Here is a 27,005-nt window from a genome sequence, read left to right on the forward strand (position 1 = left end):
CATGACTTTACTGAATAAAAACAAAAATTTTCTGGCATTTCCTTAAAACTGAGACGCGAACTCGATACAAAGGCTCGATAATTAAGTAATTAATATTAGGAAAGGTTACGTAATGTTCTTTCTAGTAGAAAGACCCTGACTTAAGCAAGGTATTTTGCTGGAAGGGATGTTACAATATGGTATCAGAGCAGTCCTTCCTGTAGAGCCTTGGGAGTGGACTGACTATGCTTCATTGCATACTCTGAGTGTCTGTCATGCTTTCTAACTTGTTCTGAAGACAAGAGTTTATGTTTTATATGCATGACTGTTTAGTGATTAACGCTATTAGTTTACCATTGCATACCATGGTATCAAGTTTGGCCAACTTAATACTAATGATTTATGTATATGGAACACTAATGGGTTATCATAGACGAAATAGAAGTGATAGGTTAACGCGAATTACGAGGTTTTGGGGACGTTAGAAACTAAATTCTAAAGATTAGTTCCGTTTCGACGTATGCTCTTTATTCGTGCTTAGCGTTATCTCTTTCTATACTAATTGTATTGGAATTTCTAGTTTCTTATCTCTTTCTTGCTAACCTTGTATTATCATTCATGCACGTCCTTGCTTGACTCTGTATCTGGTTGTTGTTTGGATCTTTTGAAACATTTATCCTTACCTTACAAACTCTATGCTCCTTGCTCTGAACTCTGATTTATTTCGGTGTAACATACCATTTCTTGTAATTTCCTTCTTGAGTACTTGTTTCAGATTCTCTTCGAAAAAAAATTTCAATTTACATCTTTTCTTACTTGACTGTATCCACAACCCTTGCTCAAATTTTGATGGGATTGTTTTTAATTCAGCCTAGACTTTCTTACACAAACTCTGAAACTTCTTTATGTAGTTTGATCTTGTTTATCTGTGATATACCACTTACTTTTATTGATTTATAGAAAATTTTGTTTCAGAATTTATTCTTTAAATAAAAGCTGATTTTCTGCCAACTTTACTATAATTCTATGGCTATCCTTACCTAATTATGTACTTAAGTATCCTCCAAAATTTTTAAAGAAAATATTTTTCCCTTAACATCAAACAAGCTTTAATTTACAAACCATGCATGATTTGTTTTGATTTGAAAATTAAATCGATATAACATATTATTTATACTAAGTTTAGTACTTTGAAAAATGTTAGATTTATATATATTCTTTTGAAAAAGATAAACTAATTCCCTCTATTTCAAAATTGAAGTTGTTCAAAATTGTTATACTATCTTCCCTAATGATGTTCATATTGAAACTGTTCGATTTAAAATTGCTTCCTAAACTTCGAACCAACTCCCTTTATGCTCCATTTCATTGCTTATATATATGTATATATATATCCTTGTTTGTTGATGATTTCATGTATTCCTTCAAATTCTTGCGAAATACCATCTTGTACAATTGCGAACTTGAGTATTCTTTCAATTTCTCGCATAAACCTTTCATGCCGCTTGTCTTTCTCTTCTCATGTTTCGTATTGCTTATATGCGTTAGTTCTTAGGGATGCGATTTGTGCGTGCGAAAATTGAATGTGGTCAGTATACAAAGTTATAAGGAGTTGTGGAATTTTGAGGTGACAAGAGGAAGTGGTCATACTTTGTTAAGAGTTCTGAACGAATATTGTGCCTATTTGATTTTGGATTTTGAAAATTGGTTTGCGTGAAATTATTTTTATCAACTTTTGCAACACCTAGTATATTTTCTTCTATGTTTGTGATATGAATTTCTTGATCTCTTTAAAATATTCAAAAAGTGATGTGAATATAAATCTTTTCTCCATCTTATATCAATTTTCGAGGGCAAAAATTTTTGTAAGTTGGATAGAATGTAACATCCCGCATTTTTTTTAAAATCTAAATATAAATAAATTGTGATTTTATCTTGTTAAGTTTAAATTTTTTAATTTTAGAAATTATTTTGTTAGGAATAATTAAATAGATTCGGAGATAGTTTTATTTTGAATCAATTAATATTTTTAAGTAACCTTATTATAACAGAATATTTTGTATAATTTTAGTAATTGAAAAATAAGAAAGAATTGTATAATTTAATTTAAGTAACTTTTATTCTGAAAGGTTACGATTTATTTTATTGATTTGATATCTTATTTTATAAATTAATCAATTGAGAGTAATTAAATTAGTTTTATTAATATTCAGAGTCAAGTTAATTAACATTTTTGTGTAAATTTTTATAATTAGTTATTTTATCTAATTTCAAATTAGAATTCAATACTGGAAGTGTTATGTAATTAAATTTAAGAAATTTCTATTATGAATAAATTATGATTTATTTTATTAGTTTGAACTCTTAGAGATTAATTTACTAGAAAATGATTAAATTGATTTTTATAAATACTTTGGGTTTAAGCTAATTAAGGTTTATGTACAATCTTTACTATAATTAAAGTTATTTTATATAAATTGGAATTAATGTTTTGGTAATAGGAAAGTAATGAAAAAAATTATGTCGTATAATCTAAATAATTGATATTTTCGGATTTAAACCGTATTTTATAAAATGTGATTAGTATGCTTATTTTATTATTTAAATTAGAAATAATTATTTGAGCTCGTTAATAGATTGATAGATAAAATCTTATGCGTTTTGAAAGTAATCTTTATAGTATTATATTTGAATCTTAAATTGTTATTCTATCTCAAATATTTTATAAAATTTATGTTACTTGTATATATTTTTTCTAGTCTTATGTTTCTTATTTTAACACGTACCGTTATTATCTAATACGTATAATCCCTAACCAATCACAAACGCATACGCACACTACCACTAACCCTTTCCCCAAGTGATCCACGTTCTTTCATTCCTTTCCATTCATTTACACTCAACAATTCACCACACATTTTCAATAGTATAATGCATAGAGGGAGAAAAGGGGGAGACGAGAGACTGAGAAACAGGGGAAGAGGGAGTAAGAGAGCACGAGATGCAGAGGGAAGAGGGGAAGGGGGGAGCAGCGCTGGTGGGTGTCACTACCACCGTTCCTGCTGTTGCAATCGAGTAGAAGAGGGAGGGAGGCTGTCGCACTTCTAGCCGCCGCTGCGGAAGCTCCCCTCACCACTATCAATGTCGGTTAGGGCAGAGGAGAAGAGGAAGAATAACGGAGAAGAGAGACTGATGGGGAGGGTAATACGGTTGTTGTTGATTTGGAGCTGCTACAAGAACGGCGGTTCCTGCTTCTAATCCCTGTCCTTTTGATTTTTGGAGCTGCAGTAGATGGAGCTTGTCATCAGAGAAAGCAAGCTGCCGCCACCAACTCTCAATTAAGCTAGGATCCTTCTCCTTGTTCTGATTCCAATTTCCCCATTTTTGAAACCGTAACACTCTCACCCTTACTCTGATTATACTTTGTTTCTCTTCCATGTGCTTGTTTTAATCATGGTTTCCTATATTTTCGTTGCTCAGCCCCTTTTTGGCTCCTATTTCCTACTATAATTAGGTCGAGTATTGAAGCTGGTGCTGCCATGGGATGGTTGAAGCCATTACTGATTCTGATTTTGTTATCTGGGTACTGGTCTTATCTTCTTCTTAGGGTTGATCCATTTACACGTTATATTTTGTCACTGCTATGGTTGCCATGTTCTGGTTTTAATTCTATTTTAGTTCTTGCTTTGTCTTGAATCCCTAGAGCTGAAATTGCTTGTGATTCTTATCCAATTTGAATCCTCTATTTTACTGCAACCATAGTCAGTGTTGCGAAGGCTAATATTGTTGCTGTTCCGGTTGCGTAAGAGTTACCGCTGCTGCCCTGAAACTAAAAGAGAAGAGAGTTGTTACGTTAAAGTATGCGATTGCGACATCGAGGTAGGGGGTTTAAAATGATTTTAATTTAGGAATGCCAACAAGGTTTACTGAATAACTGCAAATAGTATTAATAGCTGTGAGTAATTAATTGATTATATGAATGTTTGATTATGATTGCGATTGTGCTTGTGCTGTGATTGAATTTATTGTAATTATGTATGGTAGATGAGTGAATTATTGATTGTTGGTTGTTGAAATGGTTGTTTGGTATAATGCTATAGCTGTGAAAGTGACTTGAGATTAGTAGAGAATTGTGGTTTTGACTGATTATGTTTAAATAGTTGAAACTAAGATAATCATTTGATATATTTGATACTGGATTGAGAATTGTTGAAGAATTAGGGCCTAAAAGACTAAACTATTATTAAGAATCTGGTTTTCAAAATAGAATGGTTACTTTGAGGATGGCCTAGTAATTTGCTAGCGATTGAAATGGTATGAGATTAAAATCTGAGTAAACTTTAACAAGCGTAGTTATTAGGATTTAAATTTGAAGGTTTCGTATTGACTGAAAATTTAGTTATGATTTTTCAAAGTTAAGCCGTAAAATCTGATTTTCTGCATTACCTTTAAGTGAAAACAGTAACTTTGAAAGACTGTAACTAATTCTGTGATGATCGGAATTGTGTTGAACCAAGTCCTGGTTAAACTTGGGAATAATTGGGACTGAATTGGAGAGTTTGAGATCTTTTCATAAAATATAAGATTTATGGTGAATTTTTGAGTAATAGTTGTGGGATCTGATTTTTACTGCAGAATTTTTGGAACAATAGTAACTTGTTGGCTCTGTTGTGAATGTTCCGAATTGAATTTTGAAGCAAAACCAATTTTAAATGAAACTTTAGTCCTATTATTTTAATGTCGTAAAATTTCAGAACGGTTGAACTTGCGGTTTAAAAGATACAAATTTTTGAAAGATGATGCATTATGCAGAAAAAGCCAGATTCTGTTTTCTTAAATTAGTAACTTTGAGAGTTTATAACTTTTGATCCTGGATAGATATTGAGATGAAACCAATTGGAGGTGAAAATTAAGTATGTTTAGCATATGTGATTTAAATTTCAGGGTTTTCCATGTTTTAATAAGTGATTTATGGGACTTGGTTGAGGTTGTGTTCAATGATTTGTAAAACAGAATTCTGCAGAGAATTACCTAACTTCGAAGCTACGTTACTTCTTCATTAAAAATGGTATGACCCTGGAACTAATTTAGAAAGAAATTTGGATAAGTTATCTTTAACCACATTAATTTTGAAGGTGGTTGGATTTAATTTGGATTTTATATGAAATTTCGAATGTTGTACGTTGCTGCTGTCTTCTGGTTTTAAGGCACTACAGAGCAGTCACAGTTTTGCTTATATTCCCGAAGCTAGAGTCAGCAAAAAATTGTGAATTTTGATTTAATAAAAAGCTTAATCCGAGACGGTCGCATGGATATAAGGTTTTCATAATTCCGAATTCTTTTGATATTTTAAAAATAAAATTGAAATTTGATTGCCGATGTTGTTTTGGTGATTACTTGGATATGGAATTTAAGAAAATAGATTTTCTATACTATTATCAAATATTTTTGAGAATATATTGTTGTGGCAATTGCTGATAAGAAGTTGGTGAAATATTGAGAAAGAAGGACCCAAAAAGGTGGCTAAGTCCTATTTTTAGAGGAAATTATGTCCAAATTTTTATAAAAGTATAAGGATTTAATTAAAATAAATTTAAAGCTTGATGATAACTTCACTGATTCTTTTAAGAAAAGATTATTTGGTTTATGAGGTTGTTGGCAAGGGCGTGAGTTTAGTCCCGCTTGCGTATTTGCAATGATGAAAGAAAAAGGAAAGAGTAAAGTACTTATTGTATGATTATCTGTTGCTTGAGGCAACCCAAGAGATATTTGTTTATTTGTTTGTTGCTTGAAGCAACCCAAGAGATGTTTGTTTGTTGCTTGAGGCAACCCAAGAGATATTGTTTACTTATTTGTTGCTTAATGCAACCCAAGAGATAATATTTATTTATCTGTTGCTTAAAGCAACTGGTGCACGAAATTGTGATCATCAACAATGACTTGGAGCTCTCAAACGTGAATCACACTTTGTCACAATTCCGCACAACTAACCAGCAAGTGCACTGGGTTGTCTAAGTAATAAACCTTACGTGAGTTAGGGTCGATCTCACGGAGATTGTCGGCTTGAAGCAAGCTATGGTCATCTTGTAAATCTCAGTCAGGCGGATTCAAATGGTTATGGAGTTTAAGGTGATGAAAATAAACATAAAACAAACATAAAATAAAGATAGAGATACTTATGTAATTCGTTGGTGGATTTCAGATAAGCGTATGAAGATGCTTTGTTCCCCTTGACCTCTGCTTTCCTATTGCCTTCTTCCAATCATTCATACTCCTTTCCATGGCAAGCTTTATGTTAGGCATCACCGTTGTCAATGGCTACATCCCGTCCTCTTAGTGAAAATGGTCCTGATGCTCTGTCACAACATCGGCTAATCAGCTGTCGGTTCTCAATCATGTCGGAATAGGATCCATTGATCTTTTTGCGTCTGTCACACGCCCCACAATCACGAGTTTGAAGCTCGTCACAGTCATCCCTTCCCAGATCCTACTCGGAATACCACAGACAAGGTTTAGACTTTCCGGATCTCAGGAATGGCCGCCATTAATTCTAACCTATACCACGAAGGTTCCAATCTTAGATTAGAAACCCAAGAGATACGCATTCAAGCCATTGCTAGTAGAACAGAGGTGGTTGTCAAGCACATGTTCATAGGTGAGAATGATGATGAGTGTCACGGATCATCACATTCATCAAGTTGAAGAACGAATGAATATCTTGGAGAAGAAATAGACTTGAGTTGAATAGAAAAACAATAGTACTTTGTATTAATTCATGAAGAACAGCAGAGCTCCACACCTTAATCTATGGTGTGTAAAAACTCCACCGTTGAAAATATATAAGAACAAATAGTGTAAGCATGGCCGAATGGCCAGCCTCAAAGGTCTAAGGACTAAACGTCCCAAGATTGATTGTGTGAAAATACAATAGCAAAAGGTCCTATTTATAGAGAACTAGTAGCCTAGGGTTTACAGAAATCAGTAATTAATGCAGAAATCTTCTTCCGGGCCGACTTGGTGTGTGCTTGGGCTGAGCATTGAAGAATTTTCGTGTAGAGACTTTTCTTGAAGTTAAACGCCAGTTTTTGTGCCAGTTTGGATGTTTAACTTAAGCTTTTGTGCCAGTTTTGGAGTTAAACGCCAGAATTCTTGAGCTGACTTGGAACGCCTGTTTGGGCCATCAAATCTCGGGCAAAGTATGGACTATTATATATTTCTAGAAAGCCCAGGATGTCTACTTTCCAATGCAATTGAGAGCGCGCCAATGGGGCTTCTGTAGCTCCAAAAAATCCACTTTGAGTGCAGGGAGGTTAGAATCCAACAGCATCTGCAGTCCTTTTTCAGCCTCTGAATAAGATTTTTGCTTAGGTCCCTCAATTTTAGCCAGAAAATACCTGAAATCACAGAAAAACACACAAACTCATAGTAAAGTCCAGAAGAGTGATTTTTATTTAAAAACTAATAAAAATATAATAAAAACTAATTAAAATATACTAAAAACATACTAAAAATAATGCCAAAAGGCGTATAAATTATCCGCTCATCACAACACTAAACTTTAATTGTTGCTTGTCCCCAAGCAACTAAAAATCAAATAGGATAAAAAGAAGAGAATGTACAATGAATTCCAAAAACATCTATGAAGATCAGTATTAATTAGATGAGCGGTGCTTTTAGCTTTTTGCTTCTGAACAGTTTTGGCATCTCACTTTATCCCTTGAAGTTCAGAATGATTGGCTTCTATAGGAACTCAGAATCCAGATAGTGTTATTGATTCTCCTAGTTAAGTATGTTGATTCTTGAACACAACTACTTTATGAGTCTTGGTCGTGGCCCTAAGCACCTTGTTTTCCAGTATTACCACCGGATACATAAATGCCACAGACACATAACTGGGTGAACCTTTTCAGATTGTGACTCAGCTTTGCTAGAGTCCCCAATTAGAGGTGTCCAGGGTTCTTAACCACAATCTTCTTTTTGCTTTGGACCTCGACTTTAACCGCTCAGTCTCAAGTTTTCACTTGACACCTTCACGCCACAAGCACATGGTTAGGGACAACTTGGTTTAGCCGCTTAGGACAGGATTTTATTCCTGTGGGACCTCCTATCCACTGATGCTCAAAGCCTTGGATCCTTTTTATCACCCTTGCCTTTTGGTTTAAAGGGGTATTGGCTTTTTTTGCTTGCTTTTCTTTTTCTCTCTTTTTTTATTCACTGCTTTTTCTTGCTTCAAGAATCAATTTTATGATTTTTCAAATCATCAAATAACGTTTCTCCTTTTCCTTTCATTCTTTCAAGAGCCAACAATTTTAACATTCATAAACAATCAAATTCAAAAATATGCACTGTTCAAGCATTCATTCAGAAAAACAATAGTATTGCCACCACATCAAGATAATTAAACTGTTTTAAAATTTGAAATTCATGCACTTTTTTTTCTTTTTCAATTGAAAACATTTTTCATTTAAGAAAGGTGATGGATTCATTTTCATAGCTTTAAGGCATAGATACTTAGACACTAATGATCATGTAATAAAGACACAAACATAAATAAACATAGAGCACAATTTTCGAAAAACAGAAAATAAAGAACAAGGAAATTAAAGAACGGGTCCACCTTAGTGATGGCAGCTTGTTCTTCCTCTTGAAGATCTTATGGAGTGCTTGAGCTCCTCAATGTCTCTTCCTTGCCTTTGTTGCTCCTCTCTCATGGTTCTTTGATCTTCTCTAATTTTATGGAGGAGGATGGAATGCTGTTGGTGCTCCACCCTTAGTTGTCCCATGTTGGAACTCAATTCTCCTAGGGAGGTGTTGATTTGCTCCCAATAGTTTTGTGGAAGAAGATGCATCCCTTGAGGTATCTCAGGGATTTCATGATGAGGTTCTCTTGTTTGCTCCATCCTTTTCTTAGTGATGGGTTTGTCCTCATCAATGAGAATGTCTCCCTCTATGTCAATTCCAACCGAATTGCAAAGGTGACAAATGAGATGAGGGAAGGCTAACCTTGCCAAAGGAGAGGACTTGTCTGCCACCTTGTAGAGTTCTTGGGATATAACCTTATGAACTTCCACTTCCTCTCCAATCATGATGCTATGTATCATGATAGCCAGGTCTATAGTAGCTTCGGACCAGTTACTAGTGGGAATGATTGAGCGTTGGATGAACTCCAACCATCCCCTAACCACGGGCTTGAGGTCATGCCTTCTTAGTTGAACCGGTTTCCCTCTTGAATCTCTCTTCCATTGAGCGCCCTCTTCACATATGTCCATGAGGACTTGGTCCAATCTTTGATCAAAGTTGACCCTTCTAGTGTAGGGGTGTGCATCTCCTTGCATCATAGGCAAGTTGAATGCCAACCTTACATTTTCCGGACTAAACTCTAAGTAATTCCCCTGAACCATTGTAAGCCAATTCTTAGGGTCCGGGTTCACACTTTGATCATGGTTCTTGGTGATCCATGCATTGGCATAGAACTCTTGAACCATTAAGATCCCGACTTGGTTAATGGGGTTGGTGAGAACTTCCCAACCTCTTCTTCGGATCTCATGTCGGATCTCCGGATACTCATTCTTTTTGAGTTTGAAAGGGACCTCGGGAATCACTTTCTTCCTGGCTACAACTTCATAGAAGTGGTCTTGATGCACCCTTGAGAGGAATCTCTCCATCTCCCATGACTCGGAGGTGGAAGCTTTTGCCTTTCCTTTCCTCTTTCTAGAGGTTTCTCCGGCCTTTGGTGCCATAAATGGTTATGAAAAAACAAAAAGCTTTATCTTTTACCACACCAAACTTAGAAGGTTGCTCGTCCTCGAGCAAAAGAAGAAAGAAGAGAGTAGAAGAAGAAGAAATAGAGGAGATTGAGTGGGTTTTGTGTTTCGGCCAAGTGGGAGAAGTGGTGTTTAGGTTGCGTGGAAATTAAGGAGTGAAGATGGGTTTATATAGGAGTGAGAGGGGTGTGTATGGTTCGGGTATAGAGGGTGGGTTTGGGAGGGAAAGTGGTTTGAATTTGAATGGTGAGGTAGGTGGGGTTTTATGAAGAATGGATGTGAGTGGTGAAGAGAATGGTGGGATTTGATAGGTGAGGGGTTTTTGGGGAAGAGGTATTGAGGTGATTGGTGAATGGGTGAAGAAGAAAAAGAGTGGTAGGGTAGGTGGGGATCCTGTGTGGTCCACAGATCCTGAGATGTCAAGGATATCTCATCCCTGCACCAAGTGGCGTGCAAAACGCCCCTTTTTGCCAATCCTGGCGTTAAACGCCAGGCTGCTGCCCATTTCTGGCGTTTAACGCCAGCTTCTTGCCCATTCCTGGCATTTAACGCCAGCTTCTTGCCCATTCCTGGCGTTAAACGCCAGTCTGGTGCCCTTTTCTGGCGTTAAACGCCCAGAATGGTGCCAGACTGGGTGTTTAACGCCCATTCTGCTACCTTTACTGGCGTTTAAACGCTAGTAACTGTCTCCTCCAGGGTGTTCTATTTTTCATTCTATTTTTTCACTTTGTTTTTGCCTTTTTCAATTATTTTTGTGACTTCACATGATCATCAACCTACAGAAAACATAAAATAACAAAAGAAAATAGAAATTTAACATAGATAAGTAAAAATTAGGTTGCCTCCCAACAAGCGCTTCTTTAATGTCAATAGCTTGACGGTGGCTCTCATGGAGCCTCACAGATGTTCAGAGCAATGTTGGAACCTCCCAACACCAAACTTAGAGTTTGAATGTGGGGGTTCAACACCAAACTTAGAGTTTGACTGTGGGGGCTCTGTTTGACTCTGTATTGAGAGAAGCTCTTCATGCTTCCTCTCCATGGTGACAGAGGGATATCCTTGAGCTTTAAATACAAGGGAGTCTCCATTCACTTGAATGATCAATTCTCCTCTATCAACATCAATAACAGCTTTTGCTGTGGCTAGGAAGGGTCTGCTAAGGATGATGGATTCATCCATACATTTTCCAGTCTCTAGGACTATAAAATCAGCAGGGATGTAATGGTCTTCAACCTTCACCAAGACATCCTCTACAAGTCCATAAGCCTGTTTCTTTGAATTGTCTGCCATCTCTAGTGAGATTCTTGCAGCTTGTACCTCAATGATCCCTAGCTTCTCCATTACAGAGAGAGGCATAAGGTTTATGCTTGACCCTAGGTCACACAGAGCCTTCTCAAAGGTCATGGTGCCTATGGTACAAGGGATTGAGAACTTTCCAGGGTCCTGTCTCTTTTGAGGTAATCTCTACCTAGTCAAGTCATCCAGTTCTTTGATGAGCAATGGAGGTTCATTCTCCCAAGTCTCATTACCAAATAACTTGTCATTTAGCTTCATGATTGCTCCAAGGTACTTAGCAACTTGCTCTTCAGTGACATCTTCATCCTCTTCAGAGGAAGAATACTCATCAGAGCTCATGAATGGCAGAAGTAAATTCAATGGAATCTCTATGGTCTCAGTGTGAGCCTCAGATTCCCATGGTTCCTCTTTAGGAAACTCCATGGAGGTCAGTGGGCGTCCATTGAGGTCTTCCTCAGTGGGAATCACTGCCTCTTCCTCCTCTCCATGTTTGGCCATGTGAGATATGGTTATGGCCTTGCACTCTCTTTTTTTATTCTCTTCTGTATTGCTAGGGAGAGTGCTAGGAGGGAGTTCAGTAATTTTCTTACTCAACTGACCGAATTGTGCCTCCAAATTTCTAATGGAGGACCTTGTTTCAATCATGAAACTTTGAGTGGTCTTTGATGACAAGTCATCCTAGCCTATTTTAGCTAGTCTTTTTCTTTTGTTTTCATTAGAATTATGCACTTTCTTAAGCTACAAGCAAGCTAATTGAGTAGATTTTCATGTTTCCCTTGATTGAACCAACCATATATGAATTTATGCCATTTCATGAGGTTTTATGCTATATTTGTTGCATATTATGAAAGAATGAATATCTCATGATTTTGAGCATAGCTTTGATGAGTTTGGTTGATTAATGATAGGTGAAGAAAGCTTGGAGAAAGGTTGAAGCAAAGAGGAATGGCTAGAAGTGAAGAGAGGACAATGGAATAAGTGAAATTGAACCAGGAGGCATGAAGTTAGCCCCAACGTTAGCCCCCTAACTTGGAGGCTAACGTTAGGCATGAAGAGTACTCCCTGGGCTCCCCACGTTTGAGCCAACGTTAGCCCCCTAACTTGGAGGCTAACGTTGGCAAGAGAAACTTCTTCCCTGGGCACCAACGTTTGCGCCAACGTTAGCCCCCTAACTTGGAGGCTAACGTTGGCACATAAATTACAAAGGGGGAAGGGCCAACGTTTGCGCCAACGTTAGCCCCCTAACTTGGAGGCTAACGTTGGCACATGAAGACACAAGGGAGGGGCACCAACGTTTGCGCCAACGTTAGCCCCCTAACTTGGAGGCTAACGTTGGCGCCACTAGCACTAAACAAGGCCAACGTTAGGGTCAAAGTTAGACCCCTAACGTTGGCACCAACGTCCATACCAGAAGAATTTGGCTTGCTGCTATGAAAAGTTGGAGCCAAAGTTAGACCCCTAACTTTGGCTCAAACGTTAGGATCAACTATGGCTAACTTCAAAACCGGTTCAATTGGTTCACTTTGGTTCTTCTTCAAACTTCAAGAGCAATCAACCAAGGCCTCTTTCAACCCAATTCCACCAAGAACAAAGGCCCAACTCAAGGCTTGAAGATCATTTTGGAAAGTGTATAAATAGGATAGAATTCAAGTTATTCGGAGAGCTTTCCTTTTAGAATTTTCAGAATAGTTTTTCGGAGAGCTTTTGAACTTGAGTGAACTTTAATTTCTTGTTTTCATTGCTTTCATTTTCCATTTACATTTGTCTTGGATCTTGGATTGGAGAATTGAAGAAATTCTGTTTCAACCTCAATCTTGGATCTCTCTGTTTCTTTACTGTTAATTGAATTCCATTTCCGGTTCATTGTTCTTCATCTCCTTTCTTTGCAATTTACATTCCCTTGCAATTGTTCTTGTTAGATCTAGGAAGGCATTGAGATCTAGACTTGGTTTTCTAGTCTCTGGGTCCTGAGATCTAAATTTCCCATTTCAATTCCCTGTTTACTGCTTTCTATGTTCATTTACTTTTCTGCTTCATATCCGGTTCAATCCCAATTCCCTTTCCCTCTTCTGTTTGATGCAAATTTACTTTTGCTTGTTTAAATTCTGCAAATCCACATCCCAATCCCCTTTACATTTCAAGCAATTTATATTTCTTGTCATTTAAGATTCTGCAATTTACATTTCTTGCACTTTAAGTTTCTGCCATTTAATTTCTTGTTCTTTAAGTTTCAGCAATTTATTTCTTGTTCTCTTTACTTCAATGCAATTTAATTCTGCAAGTCACAAAACCATCAACCAAATCTTGATTCGCTTGACTAAATCAACCACTAAACTAAAATTGCTCAATCCTTTAATCCCTGTGGGATCGACCTCACTCCCGTGAGTTTTTATTGCTTGATACGACCCGGTACACTTGCCGGTTAGTTTTGGGTGTTTTGGGAGAGATTTATATTTCCTCCAAAATATCTCATCAAGTTTTTGGCGCCGTTGCCGGGGATTGATTAGATTGAAAATGATTAAGTGAGGTGGTAATCTAGATCAAGCACTTTTTCTTTAATTTTGATTAACCCACTAATTGTTTGATTTTTTGCTTAAACTAACTAACACTTCAATCTGGCAGTAAATTGAAGTGTCACTGGTTTTGTGCATTCCTCATGCTCTGCTTGTCTGTCAGGTACAAGAAGAACCATTCTCAATTTTCATGAACAAGACGAAAGAACTCTCAGGAGGTTAAGAAGAGCTGAAAGAGGGAAAAATATTATTGGAGAAGAGGAATCAGACGAAGAATTCCATGAGATGGAAGGAGATACATCTAATCCAGAAGGAGGAGTCAATAATCAACCACAACAGTGGAGAGTATTGGCTTCCTATACCTTTGCAAATGCTAGACATTGTGGAAGCAGCATTCTCACCCCTAATGTCAATGCAAATAACTTTGAACTGAAGCCACAACTCATCACATTGGTCCAGAACAATTGCTCATTTGGGGGAGGACCATTGGAGGATCCAAATCAACATCTATCTACCTTCTTAAGGATCTGTGACACTGTCAAATCCAATGGCGTGAATCCTGAAACCTACAAGCTTCTGCTGTTCCCGTTCTCATTAAGGGATAAGGCTGCACAATGGCTTGAAACTTTTCCCCAAGGAAGTATCACTAGTTGGGATGACTTGGTGATTAAATTTCTAGCCAAATTCTATCCACCCCAAAGAGTCATCAGGCTGAAAACCGAGGTGCAGACATTCACACAATTAGATGCCGAATCCTTGTATGAAGCATGGGAGAGGTACAAAGCCTTAATCAGAAAGTGTCCTCCAGAGATGTTCAATGAATGGGACGTGCTGCAAAATTTCTATGAAGGCCTGACATTGAAATCTCAGGAGGCATTAGATCATTCTGCTGGAGGTTCACTACAACTGATGAAAACTGCTGAGGAAGCTCAGAATCTTGTGGACATGGTGGCCAACAATCAATATTTCTTTGCTCATCAAAGAAACCGCCAACCATCACAAAGGAGAGGAGTAATGGAGCTAGAAGGAGTAGATTCAATCCTGGCTTAAAACAAGATGATGCAGTAGCAAATTCAGCAACAATTTGAGCAAATGGCTAAGAGGATTGATAGTCTCCAAGTTGCAGCAGTTAACACCAGCCAACCATCAACCACATGGGGACAGAGTGAAGAAACTCAAGAAGAACAACAACAAGAGCAAGTACAGTACATGCACAACCAAGGGCCAAATGAAGTGTATGGTGATACATACAATCCATCCTGGAAGAATCACCCAAACCTCAGATGGGGAGAAAACCATACCCAAAACCAACAACCATGGCAGAGGAACTCAAACCAACACAACCCAAGAAGCAACCAAAATCACAACCAGCAGCAGACTAACCAAAACCCCTACAGAAAGCCTCAAAACAACTGCCCCAACCTCAACTAATACCAATCTAATAACCAACCCACCAACCAAAATGCCTACCATCCACCACCCACATCTCATAACCCACCTCAAATATCACCTGAAGCCCAAAGAATCACTCACTTGGAGGCCATGATAGACAAAATGTTGAAACACCAAGAAATGGTAACCAAGAATCAGGAAGCCTCTATGAAGAGCTTAGAGAGACAGATGGGGCAACTCTCCAAGCAAGTGTCTGTTGAGAGACCTTCAAACTCACTGCCCAGTGACACAATTCCAAATCCCAAGGAGGAATGCAAGGCAATACAATTGAGGAGTGGGAGAACATTGATAAGCAACAATGACTCTACAAGGAAGCAAGCAGAGAACATCAAAGAACCAACGGAGGATGAGAATCAAACAGAGGCAGATGAGGCTAAGGAGCAAGTTGCGATGCCAAACAAAAACACTGAGAAAGTTGAAGAGAAGAACAACCAGCCACATAGCTCAAAGGAAGTAGCTCAGGGACAGCAGCAAATAGGAAAAAGCATCACACCTCCATTGCCATATCCCCAGAGGTTCAACAAAGAGGTTAAAGACCAGCATTTTCACAAATTCCTTGAGATCTTCAAGAAGCTAGAAATTAATATCCCCTTTGCTGAAGCACTTGAGCAAATGCCTCTATACTCCAAGTTTCTGAAGGATCTCATCAACAAGAAAAGAAGCTGGGATGAGAAAGAAACCATAAAGATCGCTGAGGAATGCAGGGCCTTGATTCAAAAGGGGCTTCCTCCCAAGCTTGAGGACCCAGGGAGCTTCCTGTTGCCTTGCACCATTGGGGAATTGACCATTACTAAAGCAATGTGCGATCTCGGAGCGAGTATTAACTTAATACCATCTTCCTTGGTGAAAAAGCTGCATATAGAGGAGGTCAAACCAGTACAAATGTCTCTGGAGCTGGTAGACAAGTCAATGGTATATCCCAGAGGTGTAATTGAAAATCTTTTGGTCAAGGTGGACAGTTTTATATACCCTGTTGATTTTGTGGTTCTAGAATCAAACAATGATGATGGTGACTCTGTTATACTGGGAAGGCCATTCTTGGCCACTGCTAGAGCTATCATAGACGTAGAGGAAAGGGAATTAACTCTAAGGATACATAACCAGAGCATCACTCTGAAGGTGTTGCCAGAAGCACAATTTAGCAAGGAAGAGAAAGACTATATGAAAAATGACCAGGAAAGTCACAGCAACATCCCAATGCTAAAGATTGTGCAGACTGATGAAAAAGCCTAAGAGGGTAGTAGAGTATTAGCCACTGAAAAGAGAGGCCCCCAAGGAAAGCCTATGGCCATAAAAGAAAGATCAACAAAAGGAAAGATGAAACGCATAAACAAAGCAAAAAGGGGCTGGAAGAATAGAAAGATTCCAACAGAGGGACTTTCTAAAGGTGACAAAGTGCAACTGATATATCAACAGTTGGGGGCAAATCAACAAACCGAGGATTACTACACTGTCAGCAACATACTATCATTAGAACATGCTGAAATTGAACACCAGAAAACAAAGAAGAGGATCACGGTCAGGGGAGACAAATTGAGGCCCTACAAGCACCAACCACCATAAAAGAAAATCTCAATGTCAAGCTAGTGACAATAAAAGAGCGCTCCATGGGAGGCAACCCATGCTTTAAGATTCATGTCATTTTACATTCAATAAATTATGATTACTTGATGCATGAATTCTTTTCTCTTTTCATGAACATGTCCATTTATTGCATGCACTAGTTTGAAACATATACTAAGTTCGGTGTATCTTCAAGCACACTTAACCAAAATTACAAAGGATTTTGTTTCACATGCTTAAAATGTTTTGATAGAGCATATGGCCGAACACTAAGTTTGGTGTCCACATAGCTTCATGAAAATTTGAAACTCATGCATCAATAATCATACATTTGTTATTTTCCAAAACCTTATAAATAGAAAATTTTTATATTCGATAATGAAGGCATTAATTGTGATGTACCCTTTGATAAGAAACAAGTTTGGTGTTCATCAAACCTTGATGCACCGATTCAAGGATGCAATTAATCCTTCATGAAAAAAAAAAGGAGAAAAAAAAAAGAAAGTATGATGAAAACAATTCTTATGAACATGTAACATTTGAATTTCACCAATTGGAGGAAGAAACTCATTTTCTTTATACATTACCAAACACTAAGTTTGGTGTCCTCCAAAAAGAGTGTCACGGTTCACATGAGATAAGAATTGATGGTTCACATATTTTTATTAAAAAGAACAATAGTGCTACGGTTGGATAAGACTAATAGAGGTTGTCTTGTTGTGATGACTAGGAGGTCAAAGAATCTTCAATGAAAAAGACAAGACAAAGGAAAGCATAGCATAAGGACAAAATCCTATCACATGCTTCAAGGAAGAAATCTGCCACTCCTTGAGAATGATCACGGCAAAGGAAGGGAAAGAGAAGAGCCAATGGAAGAAGATGAGCCACACATAGAAGAAGAGCCACAAGAGGAGGAGGAGCAGCCACACTTTTTCCCACATGGCAATATGGATATGACTCAAATGCAAGAAGCAATAGGGAGATTGTCTCAACAGTACACGAGAATCCAAGAGAGACAAGAGGAATACCATTCTCTGTACATGCAAAACCAACAAGCACAAGAAGAAAGAGAGCTAAGAATAATAAACAAACAAAATGAATTCGAGTCAAGATTTCTTGCGATGCAAGAAGAACATGCCTTTCAATCTCATGAATCTTTTGGGAAGTTGGAACAAATGCAAGCTGAAAGTTTGAAGGCTTTCAAGGAGTTCACAACACTCCAAGAAGCAAGGTATGAAGTGCAAGCCGATTACAATGTCAATAGCCAAATCAAACTAAACTATATTGGAGAACATATGCATAACATGGATCCGGCATTCCCAACTTTTGATGAATTTTTCAAAATGAGAAGTGAGGTAGAAGTAAACAGGGCTATGAGACTTGAAGATAGAGTGGAGGAGGCTATGAATAATGCTGGCTTTTGGCAAGATCAACAGGCACCAAACAAGGATGGTGGGAACACTAGCAGCCAAGTGTATGAAAGGAGAAAGAAGAGGCATGACAAATGAAAGGTGGACTTGCTCCTTGTTCAAAGAAAAAAATCATGCATTCTATCTGTTCTAAGTTGTCTTTGCATTTTTAAGTAGTCATTTAAAAGTCTTTGCATTATGTTTGTTTCTTTCAAAATAAGTAGGCTAGTTTGTGTGTTTGCTTGTGTGTTCATTTTCGCTTGACAAGAAGCATGTGTTGTCCCCTGCATCTTTAAATTCAATAAAAGAACAGTTTGAATGTGAAGTGAAATGGTCTCTGTTAGATAGAAGTGGAATAAAAGTAAGTGGTGGTATGTGTGTGATTGTATAATAGCTCACTTTTAGTGAATAAAGAGCTAGGATATCTCCTTCTAAGTAAAGAGTGGCTTACTGTCTAGGAATCTCAATTGAATTAAATTCCTTGGTTAGAAAGAAAAACAAAAAGAAGGAAAGAACAAAGAGAGCCAAAAAGTGGCAAAACAAAAGAAAAACAAAAAGAGACAAAGCTGGACACCAATAGCTTGAACCTTAAAATATATGCCTGTGATGTCTTTGTACTAGGATCTGCTTGGATTAATAAGCTCTTAGGAGTGCCTCAACACTTGGTGACTTGGGTTAACTAACCCGGGATCATCAGCTGAAAGTCCACCATCAAGAGCAACCTAACTACAAGGCATTTAGTAACCCAAAGAGGTGCTGGGCATCAATGTTTTAAGAAGGAATGTGAGCCAAGTGTCTATGGTGAATAATGTGTCAAGTATAAAGAAAAGAAAATGAACTTGCTACACATGACACTCAAATAAAGCTTATGAACAAAGTAATAGCCAAGGATAAAGGAATAATGAGAGGTCATAGCAGTATGTCACTTAAAGCTTGAAGGATGACTTTCTAGGCCTAGGAGTCAATAAGAAGTGAGTATTGGTCTATCCACACAAAACCCCATGAACCATCAATAATACTCTGCTAGCATGAACATCATCTTCTATTTCATTCTTTCTTCTCAATAAATCTTTTCTTGCTTGGGGACAAGCAAGCTTTAAGTTTGGTGTTGTGATGACAAGTCATCCTAGCCTATTTTAGCTAGTCTTTTTCTTTTGTTTTCATTAGAATTATGCACTTTCTTAAGCTACAAGCAAGCTAATTGAGTAGATTTTCATGTTTCCCTTGATTGAACCAACCATATATGAATTTATGCCATTTCATGAGGTTTTATGCTATATTTGTTGCATATTATGAAAGAATGAATATCTCATGATTTTGAGCATAGCTTTGATGAGTTTGGTTGATTAATGATAGGTGAAGAAAGCTTGGAGAAAGGTTGAAGCAAAGAGGAATGGCTAGAAGTGAAGAGAGGACAATGGAATAAGTGAAATTGAACCAGGAGGCATGAAGTTAGCCCCAACGTTAGCCCCCTAACTTGGAGGCTAACGTTAGGCATGAAGAGTACTCCCTGGGCTCCCCACGTTTGAGCCAACGTTAGCCCCCTAACTTGGAGGCTAACGTTGGCAAGAGAAACTTCTTCCCTGGGCACCAACGTTTGCGCCAACGTTAGCCCCCTAACTTGGAGGCTAACGTTGGCACATAAATTACAAAGGGGGAAGGGCCAACGTTTGCGCCAACGTTAGCCCCCTAACTTGGAGGCTAACGTTGGCACATGAAGACACAAGGGAGGGGCACCAACGTTTGCGCCAACGTTAGCCCCCTAACTTGGAGGCTAACGTTGGCGCCACTAGCACTAAACAAGGCCAACGTTAGGGTCAAAGTTAGACCCCTAACGTTGGCACCAACGTCCATACCAGAAGAATTTGGCTTGCTGCTATGAAAAGTTGGAGCCAAAGTTAGACCCCTAACTTTGGCTCAAACGTTAGGATCAACTATGGCTAACTTCAAAACCGGTTCAATTGGTTCACTTTGGTTCTTCTTCAAACTTCAAGAGCAATCAACCAAGGCCTCTTTCAACCCAATTCCACCAAGAACAAAGGCCCAACTCAAGGCTTCAAGATCATTTTGGAAAGTGTATAAATAGGATAGAATTCAAGTTATTCGGAGAGCTTTCCTTTTAGAATTTTCAGAATAGTTTTTCGGAGAGCTTTTGAACTTGAGTGAACTTTAATTTCTTGTTTTCATTGCTTTCATTTTCCATTTACATTTGTCTTGGATCTTGGATTGGAGAATTGAAGAAATTCTGTTTCAACCTCAATCTTGGATCTCTCTGTTTCTTTACTGTTAATTGAATTCCATTTCCGGTTCATTGTTCTTCATCTCTTTTCTTTGCAATTTACATTCCTTTGCAATTGTTCTTGTTGGATCTAGGAAGGCATTGAGATCTAGACTTGGTTTTCTAGTCTCTGGGTCCTGAGATCTAAATTTCCCATTTCAATTCCCTGTTTACTGCTTTCTATGTTCATTTACTTTTCTGCTTCATATCCGGTTCAATCCCAATTCCCTTTCCCTCTTCTGTTTGATGCAAATTTACTTTTCCTTGTTTAAATTCTGCAAATCCACATCCCAATCCCCTTTACATTTCAAGCAATTTATATTTCTTGTCATTTAAGATTCTGCAATTTACATTTCTTGCACTTTAAGTTTCTGCCATTTAATTTCTTGTTCTTTAAGTTTCAGCAATTTATTTCTTGTTCTCTTTACTTCAATGCAATTTAATTCTGCAAGTCACAAAACCATCAACCAAATCTTGATTCGCTTGACTAAATCAACCACTAAACTAAAATTGCTCAATCCTTCAATCCCTGTGGGATCGACCTCACTCCCGTGAGTTTTTATTACTTGATACGACCCGGTCCACTTGCCGGTTAATTTTGGGTGTTTTGGGAGAGATTTATATTTCCTCCAAAATATCTCATCAGTCTTGATTAGATCAGAGACAATGATTGCTAAGTCAGAGTGGCTCTGCTTAGAATTCTCTGTTTGTTGCTGAGAAGATGATGGAAAGGGCTTGTTATTGCTAAACCTGTTTCTTCCACCATTATTGTTGTTGAAACCTTGTTGAGGTCTCTGTTGATCCTTCCACGAGAGATTTGGATGATTTCTCCATGAGGTATTATAGGTGTTTCCATAGGGTTCTCCCATGTAATTCGCCTCTTCCATTGTAGGGTTCTCAGGATCATAAGCTTCTTCTTCAAAAGATGCTTCCTTAGTACTGCCTGTTGCTCTTTGCATTCCAGACAGACTTTGAGAGATCATATTGACTTGTTGAGTCAATATCTTGTTCTGAGCCAATATGGCATTCAGAGTATCAATCTTAAGAACTCATTTCTTCTGAGTTGTCCCATTATTCACAGGATTCCTTTCAGAGGTATACATGAATTGGTTATTTGCAACCATTTCAATGAGTTCTTGAGCTTCTGCAGGCGTCTTCTTCAGATGAAGAGATCCTCTAGCAGAGCTATCCAATGACATCTTGGATAGTTCAGACAGACCATCATAGAAGATTCCTATGATGCTCCATTCTGAAAGCATGTCAGAAGGGCACCTTCTGATCAATTGCTTATATCTTTCCCAAGCTTCATAGAGGGACTCACCATCCTTTTGTCTAAAGGTTTAGACTTCCACTTTAAGCTTACTCAATTTTTGAGGTGGAAAGAACTTTGCCAAGAAGGCATTGACTAGCTTTTCCCAAGAGTTCAGGCTTTCCTTAGGTTGTGAATCTAACCATGTTCTAGCTCTGTCTCTTACAGTAAAAGGAAAGAGCATAAGTCTGTAGACTTTAGGGTCAACCCCATTGGTCTTGACAGTGTCACAGATTTGCAAGAACTCAGCTAAGAACTGATGAGGATCTTCCAATGGAAGTCCATGAAACTTGCAATTCTGTTGCATTAGAGAAACTAATTGAGGCTTAAGCTCAAAGTTGTTTGCTCCAATGGCAGGGATTGAGATGCTTCTCCCATGGAAATCAGGAGTAGGTGCAGTAAAGTCACCAAGCACCTTCCTTGCATTGTTGGCATTGTTGTTGTTTTCGGCTGCCATGGTTTCTTCTTCTTTGAAGAGTTCTGTTAGGCCCTCTAAAGAGAATTGTTCTTTAGCTTCTCTTAGCTTTCTCTTCAAGGTCCTTTCAGGTTCAGGATCAGCTTGAACAAGTATGCCTTTATCTTTGTTCCTGCTCATATGAAAGAGAAGAGAACAAGAAAGTAGGGAATCCTCTATGTCACAGTATAGAAATTCCTTGAGGTGTCAGAGGAAAAGAAGAATAGAAGGAGGAGGTAGATGGAGGAGAATTCGAACATATAAAGAAGGAGGGGGTTCGAATTGTACCTTGAGGAGGAGTCTTAGTCCCTTAAACAGAAGGATGTGAGAAGAGGGGAAGAATTTTCAAAAATTAATTAAAAGATTTTAAAAAGAAATTTGAAAATTTGATTGAGATTTTCGAAAACTAAGATTGGGAAAGAAATAAAGTGATTTTTGAAAAAGATTTTGAAATTAGAAAAAGGAATGATTGAAAAAATTAATTTTGAAAAAGATGTGATTAAAAAGATATGTTTGAAAAGATATGATTGAAAATCAATTTAGAAAAAGAAAATTTTTAAAATTAAAGTTGATTACTTGACTATCAAGAAATTAAAAGATATGATTTTAAAATTTAAAGTTTGATCCTTTCTTAATAGGCAAGTAACAACTTGAAAATTTTGAAGTGAATCTTTAATTGAAGCAAGGATTTTTGAAAATAGTAAAAATAATTATAAAATGGAAAGAAATTGATTTTGAAAGAGATATGATTGAAAAGATATGATTTGAAAAAGATTTGATTTTGAAAAATTATGAAAACTTGAAAAAAATGTAAATTAAAAACAAAATCTTTCCTCTAGAGTCATCCTGGCGTTAAACGCCCAGAATGGTGCTCATTCTGGCGTTTAATGCCTAAATCTCTACCTTTTTGGGCGTTAAACACCCAGCCAGGTACCCTGGCTGGCGTTTAAACGCCAGTTTTCCTTCTTCACTGGACGTTTTGAACGCTCAGCTTTTTCTGTTTGATTCTTCTGCTGAATGTTCTGAATCTTCAATTCTCTGTATTATTGACTTGAAAAGACATGGTTTTAAAAATATTTTTTGAATTTTTTATGATGAGAAATAATAAAAATACAACTAAGATCAAATAAACAATGCATGCAAGACACCAAACTTTAAATGTTTGTATACTAAGGACTATAACAATGTAAAAATGCATATGAAAAACAACAAAACACACTAAACAAGAGAATTTAAAGATCAGAGCAAGGAAATCATCAAGAACAACTTGAAGATTAATGAAGACACATGCATGTAATTTTCGAAAAATGCAAGAAAAATAGAAACATTCAATTGACACCAAACTTAAAATTAGACAATAGACTCAAACAAGAAACATAAAATATTTTTGGTTTCATGATTTTAAAATTTTTTTTGTATTTTTTTCGAAAATTGAGTGGAAAAGAAAATAAAGAGAATCAAAACTTTTAATAAGAATTCCAGGAATCATGCAATGTTAGTCTAAAGCTTCAGTCTAAAAAGGATTAGACATGTTTGGCCAAGCTTCAGCAGGACATTACATTCAATAGCTAAATTGATGAGAATCAATCAGCTTTTGTGATGGTGGGAACATCACCTTGAAACTCTAGAATTCATTCTTAAAAATTCTGAAGAAAAAAAAGATACCTAATCTAAGCAACAAGATGAACCGTCAGTTGTCCAAACTCGAACAATCCCCGGCAACGGGGCCAAAAACTTGGTGCACAAAATTGTGATCATCAACAATGGCGCCAAAGACTTGGAGCTCTCAAACGTGAATCACACTTTGTCACAATTCCGCACAACTAACCAGCAAGTGCACCCGGTCGTCCAAGTAATAAACCTTACGTGAGTAAGGGTCCATCCCACGGAGATTGTCGGCTTGAAGCAAGCTATGGTCATCTTGTAAATCTCAGTCAGGTGGATTCAAATGGTTATGGAGTTTAAGGTGATGAAAATAAACATAAAATAAACATAAAATAAAGATAGAGATACTTATGTAATTCATTGGTGGATTTTAGATAAGCGTATGAAGATGCTTTGTTCCCCTTGAACCTCTGCTTTCCTATTGCCTTCTTCCAATCATTCATACTCCTTTCCATGGCAAGCTTTATGTTGGGCATCACCGTTGTCAATGGCTACATCCCGTCCTCTCAGTGAAAATGGTCCTGATGCTCTGTCACAACATCGGCTAATCAACTGTCGGTTCTCGATCATGTCGGAATAGGATCCATTGATCCTTTTGCGTATGTCACACGCCCCACAATCGCGAGTTTGAAGCTCGTCACAATCATCCCTTCCCAGATCCTACTCGGAATACCACAGACAAGGTTTAGACTTTCCAGATCTCAGGAATGGCTGCCATTAATTCTAGCCTATACCACGAAGGTTCCAATCTTAGATTAGAAACCCAAGAGATACGCATTCAAGCCATTTCTAGTAGAACAGAGGTGGTTGTCAGGCACATGTTCATAGGTGAGAATGATGATGAGTGTCACAGATCATAACATTCATCAAGTTGAAGAACGAATGAATATCTTGGAGAAGAAATAGACTTGAGTTGAATAGAAAAATAATAGTACTTTGTATTAATTCATGAAGAACAGCAGAGCTCCACACCTTAATCTATGGTGTGTAAAAACTCCACCGTTGAAAATACATAAGAACAAATAGTGTAAGCATGGCCGAATGGCCAGCCTCAAAGGTCTAAGGACTAAACGTCCCAAGATTGATAGTGTGAAAATACAATAGCAAAAGGTCCTATTTATAGACAACTAGTAGCCTAGGGTTTACAGAAATCAGTAATTTATGCAGAAATCTTCTTCCGAGCCCACTTGGTGTGTGCTTGGGTTGAGCATTGAAGCATTTTCGTGTAGAGACTTTTCTTGGAGTTAAACGCCAGTTTTTGTGCCAGTTTGGGCGTTTAACTCCAGCTTTTGTGCCAGTTTTGGAGTTAAATGCCAGAATTCTTGAGCTGACTTGGAACGCCTGTTTGGGCCATCAAATCTCGAGCAAAGTATGGACTATTATTTATTGCTGGAAAGCCCAGGATATCTACTTTCCAACACAATTGAGAGCGCGCCAATTGGGCTTCTGTAGCTCCAGAAAATCCACTTTGTGTGCAGGGAGGTCAGAATCCAACAGCATCTGTAGTCCTTTTTCAGCCTCTGAATCAGATTTTTGCTCAGGTCCCTCAATTTCAGCCAGAAAATACCTGAAATCACAGAAAAATACACAAACTCATAGTAAAGTCTAGAAGAGTGATTTTTATTTAAAAACTAATAAAAATATAATAAAAACTAATTAAAATATACTAAAAACATACTAAAAACAATGCAAAAAAGCGTATAAATTATCTGCTCATCAGCAACCCAAGAGCTTCTGTAGGGAAACTAGGATACGTATAGCGATTTTCCGTTCCCAAGAGTATATTTCCTGCGAGTAGAAAGCAGAGGCTGTCTCAATAGAGCTGCTAATAATTATATGCTCATTTATTTGAACAGAAAATCGTATTCGGGAAATCGTGAACTCGTGACCGGATAAATGTTGGGAATGAGGTGCTAACCGACACATGAGCTCATGGCCTGAACTAGGACTAGACATTCATCATATGCATATATGTGACATTGTTTGGGTGTGTATATTGTAATTGGTTTGCCTAAGTGAATAATTCTGTTTAATTGCTAATTGCTATACTTGATGTAATTGCTCTTGGTTGTGTTTGAACCTCATTGCCTGTGTTTGTAACTGATTGTTTGGATTATGGTGATTGGATATTGATTGAGTTGTTTGGGCCTGAGGCCGTGACTGGTACGTTTGAGGTCTAGTTCTGTATAAAGTACCTGACTGGTTCAGCATAGACTTAATGAACCTATACTTGGAGCAGGATGATCATTTATACCGCGTAGGTAACTTCTTTTATGTTATGGTCTAGTAAAGTATGAAAAAATCAAACTGGTTCAGCATAGATTTAATGAACCTATGCTTGGAACAGGTTGGTCATTCATACAGTCTAGGAAAACTTTTAAGAGCTTTATAAAGAAAATATAGGTCTAGGATTTTGAATAATTAACTAATGCTTTTAAAGAAGGTTAATTTTCTTTTAGATGTCTCTGAATGAAATTAACTATTTGCGTTTTATTCTTTACTTTCACGGCATTCTCGACCTCTACTGAGAACATGTGGTTTGGTTCTCACCCCTAAATTTTCCACCCTTTCAGTGACACAGGTTTGAAGATGCAATATGAAGCTGCAAGTGATTAGTAGGCCTTCTTTACGGTTTTAATTGCTTTCATAGAGTCCCCTCGCTGTCGTCCCTTGAGAGTTTATTTTACATATAGGGGTAGGTTTAGTATATTGTATTTGAGTTTTATTTGGTTTCTTTTGTATTAAGGGTTATTATTAATAATATTTATGTGATTATTATTTGTTGGAAGTCTTTTAAACATGACTTTACTGAATAAAAACAAAAATTTTCTGGCATTTCCTTAAAACTGAAACGCGAACTCGATACAAAGGCTCGATAATTAAGTAATTAATACTAGGAAAGTTTACGTAATGTTCTTTCTAGTAGAAATACCCTGACTTAAGCAAGGTATTTTGCTGGAAGGGATGTTACATTGAGGGCTATGTTGTTGACAACCACAATGAGGACTACCACATCTATTGGATTGATATGCATTAGGAATGGAATTATACCTATAAGAGACCAGAGGAGGTTGTTGCCAAGAAGGTTGAGCATATGCTTGAAGCTCCTCCCACTTTTGATTGTTTCATCCTTGATGCGTATTCTCATTGAAATTCCCATTTCTTACAACATAATTGTTACCACACTCATAGCCAAAGGGGTGAAAATTCATAGTAAAAAGAGAAAATAAAGACAAAAGCTAACAAGAAATAATGGAACAAAGTCCTAAAACTAGCAAAAACTATCAAGCAATCCAAAAATCAAGCTATCCACAATATTAACA

The 27,005-nt window shown here is 37.4% G+C and overlaps 1 long non-coding RNA gene and 1 other non-coding gene across 3 annotated transcripts; both read left to right on the forward strand.

The window, feature by feature from the left end:
* The first annotated feature begins 2,817 nt into the window (after window positions 1-2,817).
* Window positions 2,818-26,470, forward strand: LOC112776562 (uncharacterized). Of its 2 annotated transcripts, none has more exons than XR_011877883.1 (4): window positions 2,818-3,371; window positions 3,460-3,562; window positions 3,746-3,858; window positions 26,256-26,470. It is a non-coding gene; the product is annotated as an uncharacterized lncRNA (long non-coding RNA). The 2 variants fall into 2 exon arrangements; XR_003190062.3 differs by having other exon boundaries at window positions 2,820-3,371; window positions 3,494-3,562.
* LOC112780574 (small nucleolar RNA R71) lies at window positions 21,508-21,615 on the forward strand. Its single transcript, XR_003191400.1, has one exon. It is a non-coding gene; the product is annotated as a small nucleolar RNA R71 (small nucleolar RNA).
* Window positions 26,471-27,005: the final 535 nt, after the last annotated feature.

Source organism: Arachis hypogaea, chromosome 19 (genome assembly GCF_003086295.3).
Source record: "Arachis hypogaea cultivar Tifrunner chromosome 19, arahy.Tifrunner.gnm2.J5K5, whole genome shotgun sequence".
Lineage (NCBI taxonomy): Eukaryota > Viridiplantae > Streptophyta > Magnoliopsida > Fabales > Fabaceae > Arachis > Arachis hypogaea.